A 17,272-nucleotide genomic window follows, 5' to 3' on the forward strand; every position below is an offset into this window, starting at 1 on the left:
GGGGGGGTTAAGTCGGCCTCAGGGGGGGGTTACAACCTCCGAATCCCCCCCCCCGTCGGTGCGCCACTGGGCGCAAGGATAACACGCACACACACACGCGCGCACACATACATGCACACACATACACGAACACAAACACGCACATACACAAACACGCACACACACACGCACACAACTACAAAATATGAGTTACAGGCATTAACTCACAAATTACATACATTTGAAAACTAACGCACGCGCGAAAACACAAAAAGCTTTGTCACGGCTCGAAGAGTCAACGAAAATTTCAGCCGACTCACTTTAAAAAAAAACTAGATGCACATTTATCGGTGCTCTGTATTAAACTGAACGAAGAGTCCGGCTATGCGAAGAGCATTAAAATCTCCATGCAACTTCATCCACAAATATGAGGAAAGCTCCAACATTCACCTCGCAAAGAACGGCGTGCTTAGAAGGGGCGAAATCTCTTCTTCCGATGTTATGGAGCCACTGCTTTCGACGCACGACATTCCGTTCACCTCGGGGGATATAAAATAAGGCTTGCCCTTTCTCTGGCCTGCTGCTGCATCGAAACGCGCAGCAGCAAGGCATTTTCACGGAGAACTAATCTCAGATTCCTACGAAAGGATGGAAAAACTTGGGAAACACACGTTCGGAGCGGCAGGGCGACCACCACTTGGACTGCTCATGGCGAGCGGGAGAAACTAAAGGCGCGCAAAAACAAGTTTCGCGCCGTTTTCGTGACGTCAGGTTCACCTGACGGGGTAGTCTCGAGCGCCGCAGCCATTCAGCGTGGCGGATGCGCTGCCTCCGCGAAAGAGGGGGAGAAAAAGAGGAGGATGACCGCGCCGGCGAGGGCGTTGCGGCGTAGATCAAAGCGTGTCGCTACTTTCTAACATCAAGGGGCTTTAGTTTTTCTAGCGCAGCAGCGCCACCATACCAGCTCTGGAGACCGTATTGACCCTTTACGCGCAGCTGTTTATTCTAGAGAAACGAGATGGCGCTTACGGCGGCGCGCCATACATCTCCTCAGCGACCGCGCACGAATACGAAACCATTACAGCTTCTACCTTGCTTCTGTGCGATCAGCTGTCGGAAATGCAACTGAGTTTTCGCTTACGCACTTTGCTCCATTCATGTAGATTGAAGACGTGTGCAGTAGTTGGCTGCAAAAATATTGACTGGAATATTCAGGAATGTCATGAATATGTGGGGGCCAAGTTCGCGGACCACTGCTGAAGCTGTCCGTAGATGTTCCCGGCACTTCGAGATGTACGGCTTTCCTCGAGGATACACAAATTTGCTCATCCGCCAGCGTTGTATTGCTAATCTTCAAAGGAAGCGTTTCAGCCCTGGTACGTCGGCAAGAGCGAGTATCGCTCGTTAAACAATGATAACGACTGTAGCGCTGCTTCCTGTCGTAGTAGGTTTCGCGCACAGTACCTACATACATCTTCCCGAACCAGCACGGAAACGGTGTTACACCCACTCTTTCGCCAACGTGTCAAGAATAAGTGAATGGGCGCACACTTGAATATATACGCATTATATACGCACAATAAATAACGGTACTACAACAATAGCGCGCAAATGGTTGAAGATGAATGTTTTGTGAAGGTCCACAAGAGAAAGCGAGTTACTAGCGATAATACGCATTTGCTACAAGATATTACAATGTGCAGGACAGCTACGTTTCAAGCCTTGTGCGCAGCAAGAACAAATCTAACGGAACTGAGTACACCCACGAGCGATTAGATATAAAATGATCAGATAGTGACCGCACCGAGGAACCTTACTGAGTCAGAAACGTGACAAGCCGCTGCTTCAAAATATTTTCCAAATAAACAACGAAGACCAAAACACCATAAATCTGATTCAATTCATCAGCCCGGCTTTTATTTAGCCCCGCTTTTAGAGCAAGCACCATATATGCAGCTCGCGTCGTTTGGACATAGCTTAATCTGCTCCGAAAGCGCTTTTATATGTTCTCTGAAGCTGTGGCCAGATCTTCGTGTCGTCCACCCAGTCACCGTCTACGATATCTCTCGAAACAGAGATTTGCTAAGCCTGCTAAGCCTCTTTCAAATCTCGAAACAGAGATTTGCTAAGCCGCACCGTCGTCATACACCTCCATTGTAAACACGCAGGCAGTTAAGGCAAGCAATGGACGCGTCACCACGTGATCAAACATGGCAGCGCCAACGGGATCGCCGCGAAAAGGGTCAATAGGTGACGACGTATCAGGCACTAGCTACGGGTGGGAAACACCGATAAAGTTTGCCACGGCGAAAGAGGCTAGATCAGCAGAAAGTACAACAGAAAGTTCAACAGCAGATCAAAAGAAGGTCCAACTGGGCTTTCGCCTTCACATTCTTAGAAAGTTCTAAGCATTCCCCGTAATTTTTGTTAATCGCCAAGTGTACGAGAACAGTGGGTCGTATTGGACCTAGCGTCCGCCAACGGTGCGTCGGCGACACTGTGCCAACGGAAGGCTGTTAAACGAAGAAGAATGGAGTAATCCATCGCTGGTAGACTACTCCATTTCCCCGGAACAGCCCTCGAAAAAGGGCTGGCAAGGAGTCCTGGGACACCACCAGAAGTACAGCCACATCGGATCCAGGCAAGAATGCGGGAAAAAGCGACGCCAAGATGGACACCACAGGAGACAATTAACATCATCAAAGGCGCGTCAGAAATTGTCTCCGCCTGCAGGAAGCCACCTCTCTGCCCGTGCAGGGTGGCCCTTCCCTGTCTTCCAGCAAACTACTATGAAGTAGTCATGCGGCCAACAGGCTTTGAGCTTCGGGCGTGCTACCCTAGAGCAGTTCATCAGGCAATCGCCGTCTTAGCGAATCTACGCCCGGTACAGGTACGAAAGGAAGCTTCTGTTCGATTCAAATAATACAAAACACAATCACTATCAGCACCAGGAATCCCGACCGCATGAAAAGTTATCACCGTATGTAATCCGTCAATCTGGAAGGCAATGATTTTTGATTAGTGCCTAGGTTCCATCACCCGACGAGTCGTTCAAAGGAGCCTATCAATTACGGAGCCTATCACCCGGGAGAAACGCCAGATGAAGTACTGGACACTGTGGTATGTCGCAATCAGCAATTGCCAGTCATTTGCGCACGAAGTATGGACTAAAACTCGTTACGTCTTGGTCACATTTGCCGGCCAATATGTGCCCTTCGAGTTTTACTACGGCTCGGTGTTGTTGGAGTGCTATAAATTCTGAGAAAAAGTCACAACACGCTTTAATTGCCCCATGATTGGACACCGCGCTGGCGTCTGCAGCAAGCCGCAGCAGCATCTATGTTACAGCTGCGGCGAACAGCACCCACTGCCAGTTCCTGACGAGCCACCCCAGCGCACTCCTAACTGTATTGTTTGTGGAGACGCACATGCAACAGGGAGCAAAAACTGCACGGGCCGCTTCACGGATCAACTAAGCTTGCTGCGCAGAAGAACAGGAATTCCAAGGCCGGACCACGACGTGAATCAAGTCCAAGGCAAGGTCAAATCAAGACGGGTGAACAAGGAACGCAGTACGCCACCCGTTAATGCTCCAGCTCATTTCGACCTCTTCGCGGACGGTACAGGAAGACACAGGCAAGCCCGAGAAAAAGATGAGCTGGGTAGCCAGGATCCCTCAAGGCAAATCCCGGAAGCCGGAAAAAGACATATTTGACTCTCTTTTCCAGGAAATTCTTCAGGTCATTCGAAACATAAATAAGCACCTAGACTCTATGGATCAGCGGATAGCAGGTAATCATTCTGCCATTAGCAATCTATTTGCCAATTTGCCAGAATTTTTCACTGTTAACCCGCGCCCTAGGACCACGGCCTACCAAATCATGAACACTACGGGCAGCAAGAATGGGCTAAGCGCCCTGCATCCTCTAATAGGGAACCCCAAGCCAAAAAGATGGCGGAAGCCCCTTCAAATAAGCAACCCTCATCCAAATGTGTAACCATGCCAAACACTGATGCCAAATGTATCAGTTACGTCAAAGAGCTTGAGCAGAAAGTTGAAAACGCGTTTCTCAAGTTTCACTCGCATATCATGCAACGACTTGAATCCCTTCAACGACCCCAAACCCCGCTCCCAGCAGCGCCTACCCTAAGTACTCCCAACCCCCAGCCAACATGGCACCACGCACCCGGGCAATTGAGGTATAGCAGTGCGACTGCAGGGGATATCGAAGCAAGAAAGCCAACATGCAGCTCTACGTCCAAGCCCTTCAAAAACATCCCGATATTATAGCCTTTCAAGAAACTGACGCCGTCGTAAATTACCAGGTTATGAGGATTTCCGGTCTCTCATTCATGAGCGCACAGGGAGACTTCCTGCAACTGCAATTCTCGCTCAGAAAAAAAAATGTCACAGTTTCGCCCTAAGGGCGAAGCAATGAATGCGATAGCAACACAGCAATGTCATACGAAGTAAGGTGAGCGGTTTTGGTAGCAATATGAATTGTAGTAAACATGAGCTGATTAAGTAAGCAGGTGTGCTGCGGCGTAAGTAGACCGACATGAAGAGAGACTCGATGACCACGAGAAGGCGCGTGTGAAACGGTGGTGTTGATGAGAAGCGCTTCCTGTGGGCAGCGCGTGCGAAGGGATACACCTGTAGCGCTGCACTGCCGATCCGGGCAGCATTGCATGTGTAGCGTGCGTTGGAAAATGTGGCCCGACTATTACTAACTGAATGAACAAGCGTGGTGTGAGCGCGCACAAACAAACATGAATAGATCACACTGAATGACTGCAGACAACGACTGTCAAAACGCTGGCAGCAAGCGCAAAACGCCGCAGCGGCGAAGGTATGTGCGGTCTATCGCTTCAACGGAAACTGAGCGGCGAATGCACGGCGTATAAAGGTCAGAGCCGTGGGGAGATAAGAGACGGTGCGGGCGGAGCGACGAGCGCGGTTGTTGGCGGAGTAGAAGCGCCCCCCCCCCCCGCTTCCTCCGGCGCTGGCTTCCCGCTTCCTTGCTTGCGCGTGGGAGATTGAGTGCGTTCGCTCTCCTTGACAGCGCGCGTCCCCGCACGCTTCCGCTCGGGCATACGGCGCGCGGCGAAGATTTTATCTTTAGGGAACCTCACGGCGACGGCGACGGCGACGGCAGAAATCCAGTTGAAGTGTCCATATATGCTATCGCAATAATATGGTAGCAATTCAACACAACGCATACGCAATAATAGTACCTCATACACTCATCGAACTCATTCCACAGGGCAAGGAAAACATTAGCTGTTTTGTCCTCAATGTGCACAGCTCGTCTAGGGACAAAGACACTGAGCTGCCAGGTCTCCTTCAGAAGGTTGGTAGAACAGCAGGAAAAGCCCAACTTCTTATATTCAGAGCCTTCAATGCCTAACATATCGCATGGGGCTAGTGAGAATGCAATGCCAAAGGAACCAATATTTGGATTGCAGTAGAAAATCTTGACACTTAAAACCCCAGAAAGAAGAAGAAAATATTGACCTCTCTGTTCTCAATGACGCGCAAATTGCCACCAGAAAATGGCCAGTGTCGATACATGTCCTAACGCTGTACAGAAACAGAGGGTATATTCGATGGTCCAACACAGGTGTCTCACTTGGCAGTGATCATTACATTATCTGAAGCAATTTTCGAATACACGGCAAAAAATTTCCCATGACCACAGCCAAAATCACGGATTGGAACAAATTTCGCATAATTCGGTAGCAAACTGCTCCAACCGATATATATATATATATATATATATATATCAATGTTCTTGGTGTTATTGTATGTTGGCTTCTTATGGTATGCTTATTAAAAATCGGGCCCCTCGGTTCCCTTTCTTCTCGTTCACTACATAATGAGGGCTCGAATCCGGCAACAAGGATGCCTTCAGGTAACATATGTGGGTTTATTGACCGGTTGCCATCACCCAAAAAGATCACGTGCTCGTGACGCCTGTGGCGGAAAGGATGTTCGACATCCTCCCTATGGCTTGTGAGTGGTGGCGCTGGCTAACACTCCCAGGGTTAGTTCTAGTTGTAAAACATAAATACCCCAGAAAGTGAATGGGATAACGGCTCCGCGGTAGCGCAATGGTGTGAGCATCGCACGCGTAATGCGGAGACGGGGGTTCGTTCCCCACCTGCGGACAGTTGTATTTTCATTCATTTTCATTAATTCATCATTTCTATAAATCAAATATTGACACGTATACATGTTTGTCTTTCACCGGTGGCCGCTTTCCACCTGCTAACAAATGTTATCGCTCGGCGCAGGACGCGCCTGTATCGGAAGTTTCTGGAACGTTATCGATGCTTCTTTCCGTTGCCTGTTTCCACCGACGCTTATGTTATCTGATTGTATGACCGAGGCCAATTGTCTAGAACTTTCTGGAAGACCCGCGGGCATCCGGGATTAATCTGGAATCTTAGATGACTCAGGTATAAAAGCCGACGCGTTTCGCCGCTGATCAGATTTTCGATGACCGCCGACTGTGTTCGCCGCTTTCGTTGTGCTTCGAGTGTAGCTTGCTTTTGAGGGCACAGGTTCGCCCAATAAAGAATCAGTTCCTCATACACAGTTTTACGACTGTTTACTTCAGCGTCACTACCACGTGACATCTGGTGGAGGTGCTTTTGTGTCCATGCAGCGGACGCCCCCGAAAAGCCGTGATCCAAGCCCGAACCCCGAAGAGAGTACCAGCGTTGTCCCGGAGCATCGAGCTAGCCTCAGGCTACAAAACCAACCCCCGGAGTACGGACTTCTTCCCGAGAAGACCAAGAGGACAAAAGTCACGACCTCGGCAGCAGCTACCATGACAGCCCCCGCGCCAATATCTGCAATCGTGATGCAACAACCCAGGGAGCCGCCGACTTTCCGCGGTTCGCCATGTGAAGACCCCGAAAGCTGGCTGGAGGCATACGAGCGGACCGCGATGTTCAACAAATGGAGCGACGACGACAAGCTGCGCCATGTCTATTTTTTGTTGGATGACGCTGCTCGGACATGGTTTGAGAACAGAGAGACAACCCTGGTTACATGGGACCTTTTTCGTGAGAACTTTGTGAGTACCTTCACGAGCGTCGTACGAAAGGAGAGGGCAGAGGTTCTCTTAGAAACCAGAGTGCAATTGCCGAACGAGAACATCGCGATCTTCCCGGAGGAGATGACTCGCCTCTTCCGCCACGCCGACCCCGACATGTCTGAAGAAAAGAAAGACCCGCCGGGGTGGCTCAGTCAGCTAAGGCGTTGCGCTGCTGAGCACAAGGTTGCGGGATCGAATCCCGGCCCCGGCGGCCGCATTTCGATGGAGGCGAAATGCAAAAACGCCCGTGTGCTTGCGTTGTAGTGCACGTTAAAGAACCCCAGGTGGTCAAAATTAACCCGGAGCCCTCCACTACGGCGTGCCTCATAATCAGAACTGGTTTTGGCACGTAAAACCCAAGAAAGAAGAAGATGAAGAAAAGAAAGTTTGGTTCTTGATGCGGGGTGTCAAAGACCAACTATTCGCCGGATTGATGCGCAACCCGCCCAAGACTGTCGCCGAATTTCTTTCCGAGGCTACAACGATCGAGAAGACGCTTGAAATGCGCGTCAGGCAATACAACCGCCGTGCCCTGACCAACTACGCCGACGCTCAAGCGCTAGGCGCCGACGTTTATAAACTCGTCGACACCTCGTTTTTTTGCGACACGACACGTCGTTTTTTTGCGCCGACGTTTATAAGCTGCGCAAAAAAACGAGGTGTCGTGTGTGTTTTCTTTCTTGTGTCTTCGTTTTTTTGCGCAGTTTAGAAACGTCTAAAATTACAGCTAGGGACGCATTCATTGTCTGCTTCCTACTAATGTCGGCATATACGTTATCGTGCTCACCTATTAAGCCTGTTTATTGAGCGGGACTACATGCTCAAGGTAGGCCTGAAATTTCTACAAAAATCTTCCAGAGCGTTTCTCGCGTATCCGCAGTGGTATGATTGAACACTCAGACCGGCAGGCTTTCCGTTGCACTAAAGGAGGGGTGCATTAAACATCGGTTGTCATTCCGTCTAAATGAAATTAAAAATTAAAAATACAGAATGATCAGGGCAGCCTCGTCAAAAGAGAGAAGTCGCTTGACACAGCGGCCACTATTTTTAAAGTAGGTATACGAACACAGCATTAACATTGTACTCATATTTGGTTTTAGAAATGCGTACTAAATATGCACGAGCATTAGTAAAGAATTAACATCTGCGAATGTTCTAATAGTGTGAACTTCATAAGAAATCTATTAAAATGCCTCTACCAGTTAGTTCCAGAAAATGTCTGTAGAACAATCCAGTTTGCAAACGTTGCTAGCATTATAGAATGACATTCGCAGTGTGAAATCGCATGTGCGAAGCCAATATCTGCATAGTTATGTACGCACAGGTTGAATACAACAATAACCACGAACAATTGTGATTAATTTGGAAATTTAGGAAACATCCGATATCCGCGTTAATGACGTAGACCGTCTACTTAACCTGGGGCAGTGCAGAATTTTGTGCAGAAAAGAAGTGCAGAAAAATGCTTGAATACATTTTACCGCGAAAAATGTCTACGTAACAATCCCTGAGTGCAATGACAAAAATTTGGACGCCGCTTAAGCTGCCTATTCAAGAGAGGAATGCGATAGGGGGGGGGGGGGGGGGGCGTTCAGAGATCCCTGACTGTATCTCACGCTTCCTAGCAACTGCAGCGTATGTAACCATGTTTACCGGGAAACGCTGGTGGAGAACGCCATGCACGAAGGCGAGCTTTCTGGTAGAAACGCGACCTCTTGCCTGGGCCGATCTTGTGTTAGTGTTTCGCAATTTTATTATTTCTATCTGAGAAAATTTAACATAAAAAGACATGCGCTGTCGGTGTTTTGTTTCATGACGTTTGTTTGTGGCCAGTCATTTTCAAAATTCCGAGGAATAACTTTGTGAAGAATGTAAGAGAACATATGAACAACTTTAGTGATAAAAGAAGAACTTTAGTGCTGTATAGAATATATACGGCCATTATCGCTCACGCGACGCCAACGCCTGCTACGGCGCCACCACCCGCTACGGCGCCGGCGCCGACACCAGGTTTTCCGAGACACGGGACCCTTTACGCTATCACGTTAATAATGACAGCTGGTGGGTCGTCCTGTAAGGCTGTCCTACGCTTTCGACTTTTCCCGGAGGATTTTGTTCGAAACGCTGCCACGCGCTGTGCATTCTAGGAAAAGCACGCACCTCTCGCCATGGGAAATCCCTCGAAGGCCTTTGGCACCGACAATCCGCAGAACTGTCCAAGGAACATCTCTACATACAGCATTGGCGCACTAACGGTGCAAGTCAGTATCAGGTACACTGCCAGTAACACCACTGCGCAAGGACAAAGTTCGCAACAAATAAAAAAAAAAAAAACTGTATTAGGAAGCCACAAAACTACACAATCACTACTAGATATGTAGAGCATGCATTTGCGTACCAAGCAACAGCACTATTCAAAGGACGCAATATCATCGGCATATCTAGGAATCTAACTCAGTCAGCATCATAATTGAACGCAGAAGCTATAGCGCCATTACAAGTCAAAGTATAACACACTTGTTAAATATTTGGAACTACACATAAATGAGTATCTTAGATGGGACGCCCATGTTTCACAAGTGTACAAAAAAACTAAGCGCGGTGTCATCATATATTTATAGGCTGTGAGTTGGAGTCAATGGTAATACAAGTTATAAGGTGTACAATCGATAGGGGAAAGCGTCATCTGTTATGGCTTGAGAATATACGATGGCTGCTTGCTGTGTAGGCGAGATAAGACTAATAACCTTCTTCGAAGAATTGCAAGAAACGTAGCTTTTGGATCACGATTACACACAATTATAGAATTCTCATGACTGCACTTCAAATGCTAAATGCCCATCAGTATTACACTTATGATATGCTGTGTTCCAAATACTGCAGCGAACACGAACTATGAAACCCAAAACACTCAGACAAACAACTGTATGTTATATATAAAACTAGCTATGGTAAGAGACAGAGTCAGTATTATGTGCCATACATACTCACCTCCATTCCAGAAGTACTTAACCTTATAACAGCATAAGGAATGGTAAAAAAAAACGCTAACCTGTTTTTTTTTATTCTTTAGAAGGCTAATAAATGCAATGATTATCAATAAAAGATAAAGTTAGAATTCAATTCATTTCTTGCACACGACTATTCAGTGTTTCCTTAACCAACAGACATGTCCTCGGCGTGAAACTGACCTTGTTGCTGAACATTTTGTGCTGTTTAGATTGAATATGTATACACGTGTGCAATGTGTAACAATGAGTGTTAGCTGATTTGTCTTGTACGTCTGTAGGATGATTGCTCGGCCTCTTTCGCTGATCTGCCTACTGTTAAAGACGGGAACACAAGACCGTGAAGGTAGCGTGGGCCTGGCGGTCTGGAGCTTGATCAGCAAGGAGGGGCCCAGGCAGGAACGTGAAAGACGATCCACGTAACGGGTAACAAAGACGTTTAATTGACACTGAGGTGAGGAATCGCTACAAGCTTCCTCAGAGAGAGCGACACACTATGAAGCTTATTCAATAGCTGAAGGCTGAAGTCCATTGGCGGGGGCGTCCTTAATTGAGTCCGGAACGCCCCCGCTTAAGAGAAGGAGAGAGCGAACGCTGACGCGCGCACACTACTGATGCAAAACTATCGATAGTACTATCGATACTACCGATAGTTGAGTCACTATCGAATTATTGATGGTACAAAAAACTATCGACAGCCCTATCGATAGTAATTTCGATAGTACTATCAATAGTATGAAATCGGCCGCGCGAACTGATTGCAGCATAAAGTTGGTTCTCTGAGTGCGTGGTGTGTGGTGGGGGTAACAATGGGGACAGGGCTCTTCGTTGTCGCAGTCTACCCGTCACCGAGCTCTGCAGATGCGCCCTATGTACAGTTGCTGGATAAAGCGTTAGTGTCGCAAATGTCCTTGTGCTGGCAACAGCGACTCGAGACGCACCGTTTGGCTCGCCTGCTTCTGAGCTGAATTAGAGTGTAATTATTACTTCAACCCGTATGCTTGCTGGGTTTCGGTGTCAGTGCTTGAACTGAATCGAACTTGCATAGACATAAAAGAAAGGAACGAGCACGTTGCCCTTGACGCAGTAGTAGCGCACAATGATGTGTTTGTGCGGCACAACACCCCAGCGCCCTAAACTGCGCGGTGCTCACGAATGTACAGACGTACATGCAAGGACGTACAAGGACTGCCGATGGTACTATCGACAGTAACATCTTTTTTTACTATCAATGGTAACACTATCGATTGCACTATCGATAGTACTATCGATAATACTATCGACAGCTTATCGCTAGTAATACTATCAATGGTTACAAAAACTATCGATGCTATCGATAGTCAATTTACCGATAGTTTTGCATCACTAACACACACACACACACCGTCGGCCTCTCCCTCGCCGAGGCGAGGAAGAAAGAGGGCATGCACCCACGCAGCTTAACCGTCCCGATCGCTGAAGGGAGACAACACTGTGGAGCCTACGCAGACATCAGGGTGTCCTGCGAGCCGCGGGTAAGCAGGCGAGAATTCGCGCATAAAGGCTAACGTCTCTTCGCCGTTGCGGCCTCCTAGGCGTTTTAACGTATGCGGGCGGGTCGGCGTAGTTAAAACGTCCGGGCTGTCGCCGTTGCTTTGGCGGCGCGACACAAATAGTTTACCGCACCCCCCCCCCCCCCCTTATTAACGCTGCCCACCCACAAGCACTACGTTTTTAGGTGTGGCAGTACGTGAATGTGAATTGGATTTGATGAGCAATATAATATTAAAAAAAACGTACGCAGCAACCGTCATTAGGCTCAATGTCTAGATCATTTTCTTAAATGCCAGTAAACCACATTTTTGGCTTCACCAAAGCCCCTTGGGTTCACAAATTAAGACAGCATTCCGTGTAAATTGTTATGTACTTAGTTACTTATAACCACAGTTTTGTTATGTCTAAAGAACCGGCATAAAAATATAGTGAGCGACTCACAGCTATGCTATAGCAAAAAAGGAGCTTTAGGCCAGCAGCTCCGCTAGATGTCGACTGGCTCACGATGACTTCATAATACTGTTTCTACTTTTGAACCAGATGTAGAAGACAGCTGCAAAAGCAGTCTTTCTACCTCCAAAAGAAATTTCCCGTTCTAATTAAATACCGCTGCGAACGTAGATTCGCGATACGTTATCCAAAATGACAGAAGCTGCTCAATGAGCAGAATTAGCTGTCAAAGCCTGGGCTACCAGCGTATAGTTGCTATATCAACGCGAAATAGCCAGACAACGAGAAGCGAAAGAGAGGTTCGCAGTGCCTAAGAAAGGGCAGCAACTCACCCGGATGAACCAAAGTGTTGCAAGTAAAGTGTGGAAGTAAACTGCACTTAATGTTTTGAGCACATTAGTTGGTCAAACCCAAAGCTGTTTAAACGTGCGTGCCAACAATTCAGTGCAAATTGATTTGAACTGTATCAAATATTCATATTGATATTGAAATTGATATCCACAATATAAAAAACTACTTTTATCTTGAGAAAACACTTAATCATCCTGAAAAAGTGTTTAAAGAGTAGACGAGCGGCGACAGCGCCTTAAACTTCACACACCAACGTGGCGTGATGCCGTGGGCTTTGACGGCATTTGCTCTGGCCTAATAATTCTGATCGCTAATCATGGGCTAGACTGCATTGAAGCATTCCGACTAATAAACTTAGCCAAATACAATAATTTAATGAGTCGCAACAGCTTCTTGAGAAAAAAAAGGTAACTTGATATCTGTTTATGAAGTCAAACCGGTACTGCCTGAAACTAGGCTTGAAACGCAATCATAACAGCGAAATTAATTAAACCAATTTCGAAAAAAATCATTATCAGTGAGGTTTAGTGTTTCCTTTTAACATCCCTTTAATGTGCAGTGCAACTCACGTCCTCCGTTGTCGTAGATGAGGTAGGGAAAGCCGGCCACGTTGCTGAGCCCGATGCAGAAGTTGAGGCAGCAGATCAGGCAGTCGGACTGGTCGCGAAAATGCTGCCTCGCCACTTCCATGGCAGCGAGCAATCAATGACAGGTTGACCAATGAACGGAACCGGGTGGCGACTTAGACTACGGCGTCGACGATTACACTGGGGAGCGCGAACTGTCAAGGTCTGTGGGATGCAGAGATCTAGCGCGGTCGTTTGATGACTTGCTTGATCCTCGTCCACCGCGGGGGACAACGGCTCATCACGAGGGGCTCACTTCTTCTTTTGCATCTTCCTTCTACAACTTCGCAGCAGCTGTCTGAGCCCGACGGACAGGGACGCACCAGTCTATCGTAACCTAGGGAGTCTGCATGCAAGCGTTGCGCTTGCATGTAGGCTCCTGATTGTAACCATGCCATTATCCTTTATATCGTAGTGCTTTCTCCTTTATAAATTGAGTTCGCCTCCAATAAGGCATCCTCCTCCAACACTACCGTTGGAATGATAACATTTCATTGTCTGGTTCTATCGTCAACTAAGGAACTTTGATTAATTAGCGAATAAATTAAGATGGCTACTCGACCATCTAGTGTCCTCCGTGCTGAAAGAACGAATAGAGAATAAGGTATCGTCACATTTTATAGGTACTTGTTTTGTAAATTCTGATGTCAAACATGCGTGGTATAGCGTGCACATGAGCAGAGAGAACAGTATGACCACTATCAGCATCGGTAAGAACTGCAGGTTCTTCTTGGCGTTCTCTCTTTGTGTTGACCTCGCGTCAGCACATAGAGACAAGCTGCAAAGTGAAGCGCCTGTCAAAGCTCCATGCAGCGGCGGTAGGGTCTTCGACGTGGTAAGCGTCTGGCCGGCACGCGAAGTCGCTCATTCAGGTGAAGCCGGTGGTGGCGCCACCAACTGTTCAATAAAAATTAGCAGCCGATCCAGGAAGTGAATGCCGATAATAGAGCGAAGCTCCTTAGACGATTACGGCTGCTGCTCGAGCTTTCGTTTCGGGGTCTTGCTGCCGTTGCCGGCGCGCTGCTGCTTCTCATGCTCGTAGCTCGGGGTTAGCTTCGCGGCGTTGCCGTTGGGCTGCCGCATCTCGTTCTCGAAGTGCACTATCAGAGTCACGACGTTTGCGCTTACGTTCGCGCTCCTCCATACTGCAGTGCTAAGTGTAGCGACAGCGGCGCGGCGCCGGCGCAACACCTGCGCGCAGTCGGTATGCGAGCTGTGTGCGCTCTGCGGACGCTTCTGCGCATGACGTCGTGCGCTTGCTCGGAGAGGGGTTTTGGAGTGCCGCCGGTGCAGTGCAACACCTGTGCGCGACGGGGAGATACGACGACGACGGCTACAACGGACATCGTGAGAAGCTAAAGAGCTTCGCTCCTCAAAAAAATCGTCGGCCCTTCCACTCCGCGAAGATGGTTAACCAGCGAAGCTGAAACGTGTGGCCACGGTGTTTATCACTGGTTTAATCCCGAGGGGTCTTTAAAGTATTTCTCAATTATGAGGTTACACCCACGTTCGGCTGCGACGGTAGAACGACGTCACTGACGGTATGCGCGCAGTCCGCCATTGTCGCTTGCGTTCGATGTCTCGAGTTTGCTCGTCGGCATTCGTGGTTAGCAGCATTCGCCCGCCATTGACGCTTGCGATTCTTCGAAATCAAATTGGTTTAAAATTCAATCTGTGACGTTAGACAATGGTTTACGGGGGAGGCCCCGTAATCGCGGCCTCCCCATAACGACGACAGAAGTGTAATTCTATGCTGGAATGATCAGCAGCAACACAGCCAGCTGTGGAAGCATACGACGACAACAAACGCCGGAGCAGTCGCACGAGCGTGGGCTCAGCACGAGCCAACGAGCCAGCTGTGGAAGAACACGACGACGATCCAGCCAGTGTTCATGATAATGTTATGTACACAGGCGATTTCGCCTAGATATATAAAGCTTTGCTTTTACAAAATGGCTGCGGCTTAGCTCAACTAACCATAGATATGCAAAGCGAAAGCTTGGCTTAGCATGGTTAAGTCTTGGTTTCACTTGGTTAGCCTTTCATTTAGCTGTATTTCTTATACTTAGGTATACACTCATCGTTAAGCCAGGTATAAATTATAAGCCGAGAAGTCCAAGCATTTTTTGAGCCGAACGGCTCGCTCTTCCTCAGTCTCCGACGCTAGCTTCGCGCTCTAGGCATTCCGGACCTTCTCCAGGGAAGCAGCTCTCCGGGCGATATCCGCGGGGTGGTCACACACCGCTTACCGACCAGGCCTCAAAGCCTCCCGCTGCCGCGCAACGCTCAGAGTAGACGGCCCGGCACCCGCCGTGGTTGCTTAGTGGCTATGGTGTTGGGCTGCTAAGCACCAGGTCGCGGGGTCGAATCCCGGCCACGGCGGCCGCATTGCGATCGGGCGAAATGCGAAAACACCCGTGTACTTATATTTAGGTGCACGTTAAAGAAGCCCAGGTGGGCGAAATTATCCGCAGTCTCCCACTACGGCGTGCCTCATAATCAGGTCGTGGTTTTGGCCCGTAAAACCCCATAATGTCATTTCTAAGACTGCCCGGCTGCGCCCTCATCGTTGGCGAGCGCGGTGTTCCTTTTAGCCAGGCGCGCGGTGAGTTACGTAGCCAGGCGGCGATCCAGCTGCTGGGAGCGCACGCGCCAAGCCGGCGGTGGCGGCGGAGCTCGGCGCGGCGAGTCACGTAATGTGTTGCCAAGGCTACGGCGCAGCTGCGGTCAAATAAAGGTCAACTTGTTAGCGACAGTGCAACTCGGCTCGACTATGTTAGTAAAGCTTTCGCTTTAAAAGCCTCAGCGGAGTGCCCACGCTGGACCCACTCTCCTAGTCTAGAACTCTAGCCACGCTGCCACAGAAATTTTTCGCCAGGTATACGTCTTTTTCACGCTGTATTTTTTGAAGATGGAACCACATTAACTAGCCAAGCTCTCAGTTTGGATGATTGACGAGCATCCCAGCCCCTGTCACGAGAAAGTGCGTAGTTTATTCCCCTTCTTCTATTGGCGCGAAAATGCGTTAGCTTGCAAAGTAAAGACATTTAATCGTTAAAGTAGCTTAAATATAGACATTTGGTAGGTTTAACGTGATAAGGAACAATTTCAAACCCCCTCCCCCCAAAAAATTAAGAGAATATCCATTGAAGTACACATAGGGCTCCATAGACAATCCGTGGGGAAGCTTATAGTAGGGGCAGGGCAACTGCAATTTTGCGGTGGGTGAATGTGAAGTTTGGGGTGGGTAAGTTTAAAATTTCAAGTGAGCCAATTGAAATTTTAGGGTGGGCCAACACGGAATTTGGGGTGGGCCAACTTGAATATTGGTTGTGGGCCAACTTGAAATTTGCATATAAGACAAATTAAATTTAGGGGTTGGTCAATTTTAGGTCTGGGGGTGGGGGTGGGCCAACTTCAATTTCGGGGTTGACACAAATGAAATGTGGGGCAGGGCTAACTTGAATTTGGGGGTGGATCTATATAAATTTGGGGGCGGGCCACCTTGAGATTGCGGGGTGGCGCAATGTCTAATTGAACGCTGATGAGCGTCCTTCGAGTTATGAATTCGTGGGCAAGCAAGCGCATTAAGACGCTCGGAGCATTTTCATAGGGCCTTACCGGGTGCAGTTAGAATGCACGTGAGAGCTTAAGTGGACAAGGAACGCGCGCATAACACTGACTTGCGAGAGCGACAGCGAGGGTGACATGGCCTCACAGCCATGCCCTCACGCAATACCTGACTCGCTGCTACGGCAGCTGGTGTTCCCTTTCGCCCAGTCTGCTTCTTCAAGGTGCGCTCCTGGCCAGCGTTCCCACTCAGTTGGTACGATCGCTTTGAAGGGGCTGGATGCGGCGAGAAAGTCTGACAATTGTCTAGTAAAGCCTAAGCATCTTTAGCCAGCGAAAAAGGCCACGGGTATACGTGCATAAGCTTGGAAATGGAAGTAATCAAAAATAGGCTAAAGCAAAGTAACAGCCGAGCCAAACAATGCTTACGCATTAGTAAACAATTCTCCGAATTTCACCGGCTTTTGTCTTGCTTCATGAACGGAAGATCACAATGTTTCTCCAGCAGGTTTGCAAAGAACGTGAGTGGCTTGATTACTAGTTTTTGAATGGGGACATATTTCTGGTACGCAACGTGGTGCTTGTAGTACAGGCGCCAGCGAGAATCGGAAAGAACACACAACTTGATCTTGTTTAAGGCCGACTATTTTAC

This window comes from Dermacentor silvarum, chromosome 2, assembly GCF_013339745.2.
Source record: "Dermacentor silvarum isolate Dsil-2018 chromosome 2, BIME_Dsil_1.4, whole genome shotgun sequence".
Taxonomy (NCBI): domain Eukaryota; kingdom Metazoa; phylum Arthropoda; class Arachnida; order Ixodida; family Ixodidae; genus Dermacentor; species Dermacentor silvarum.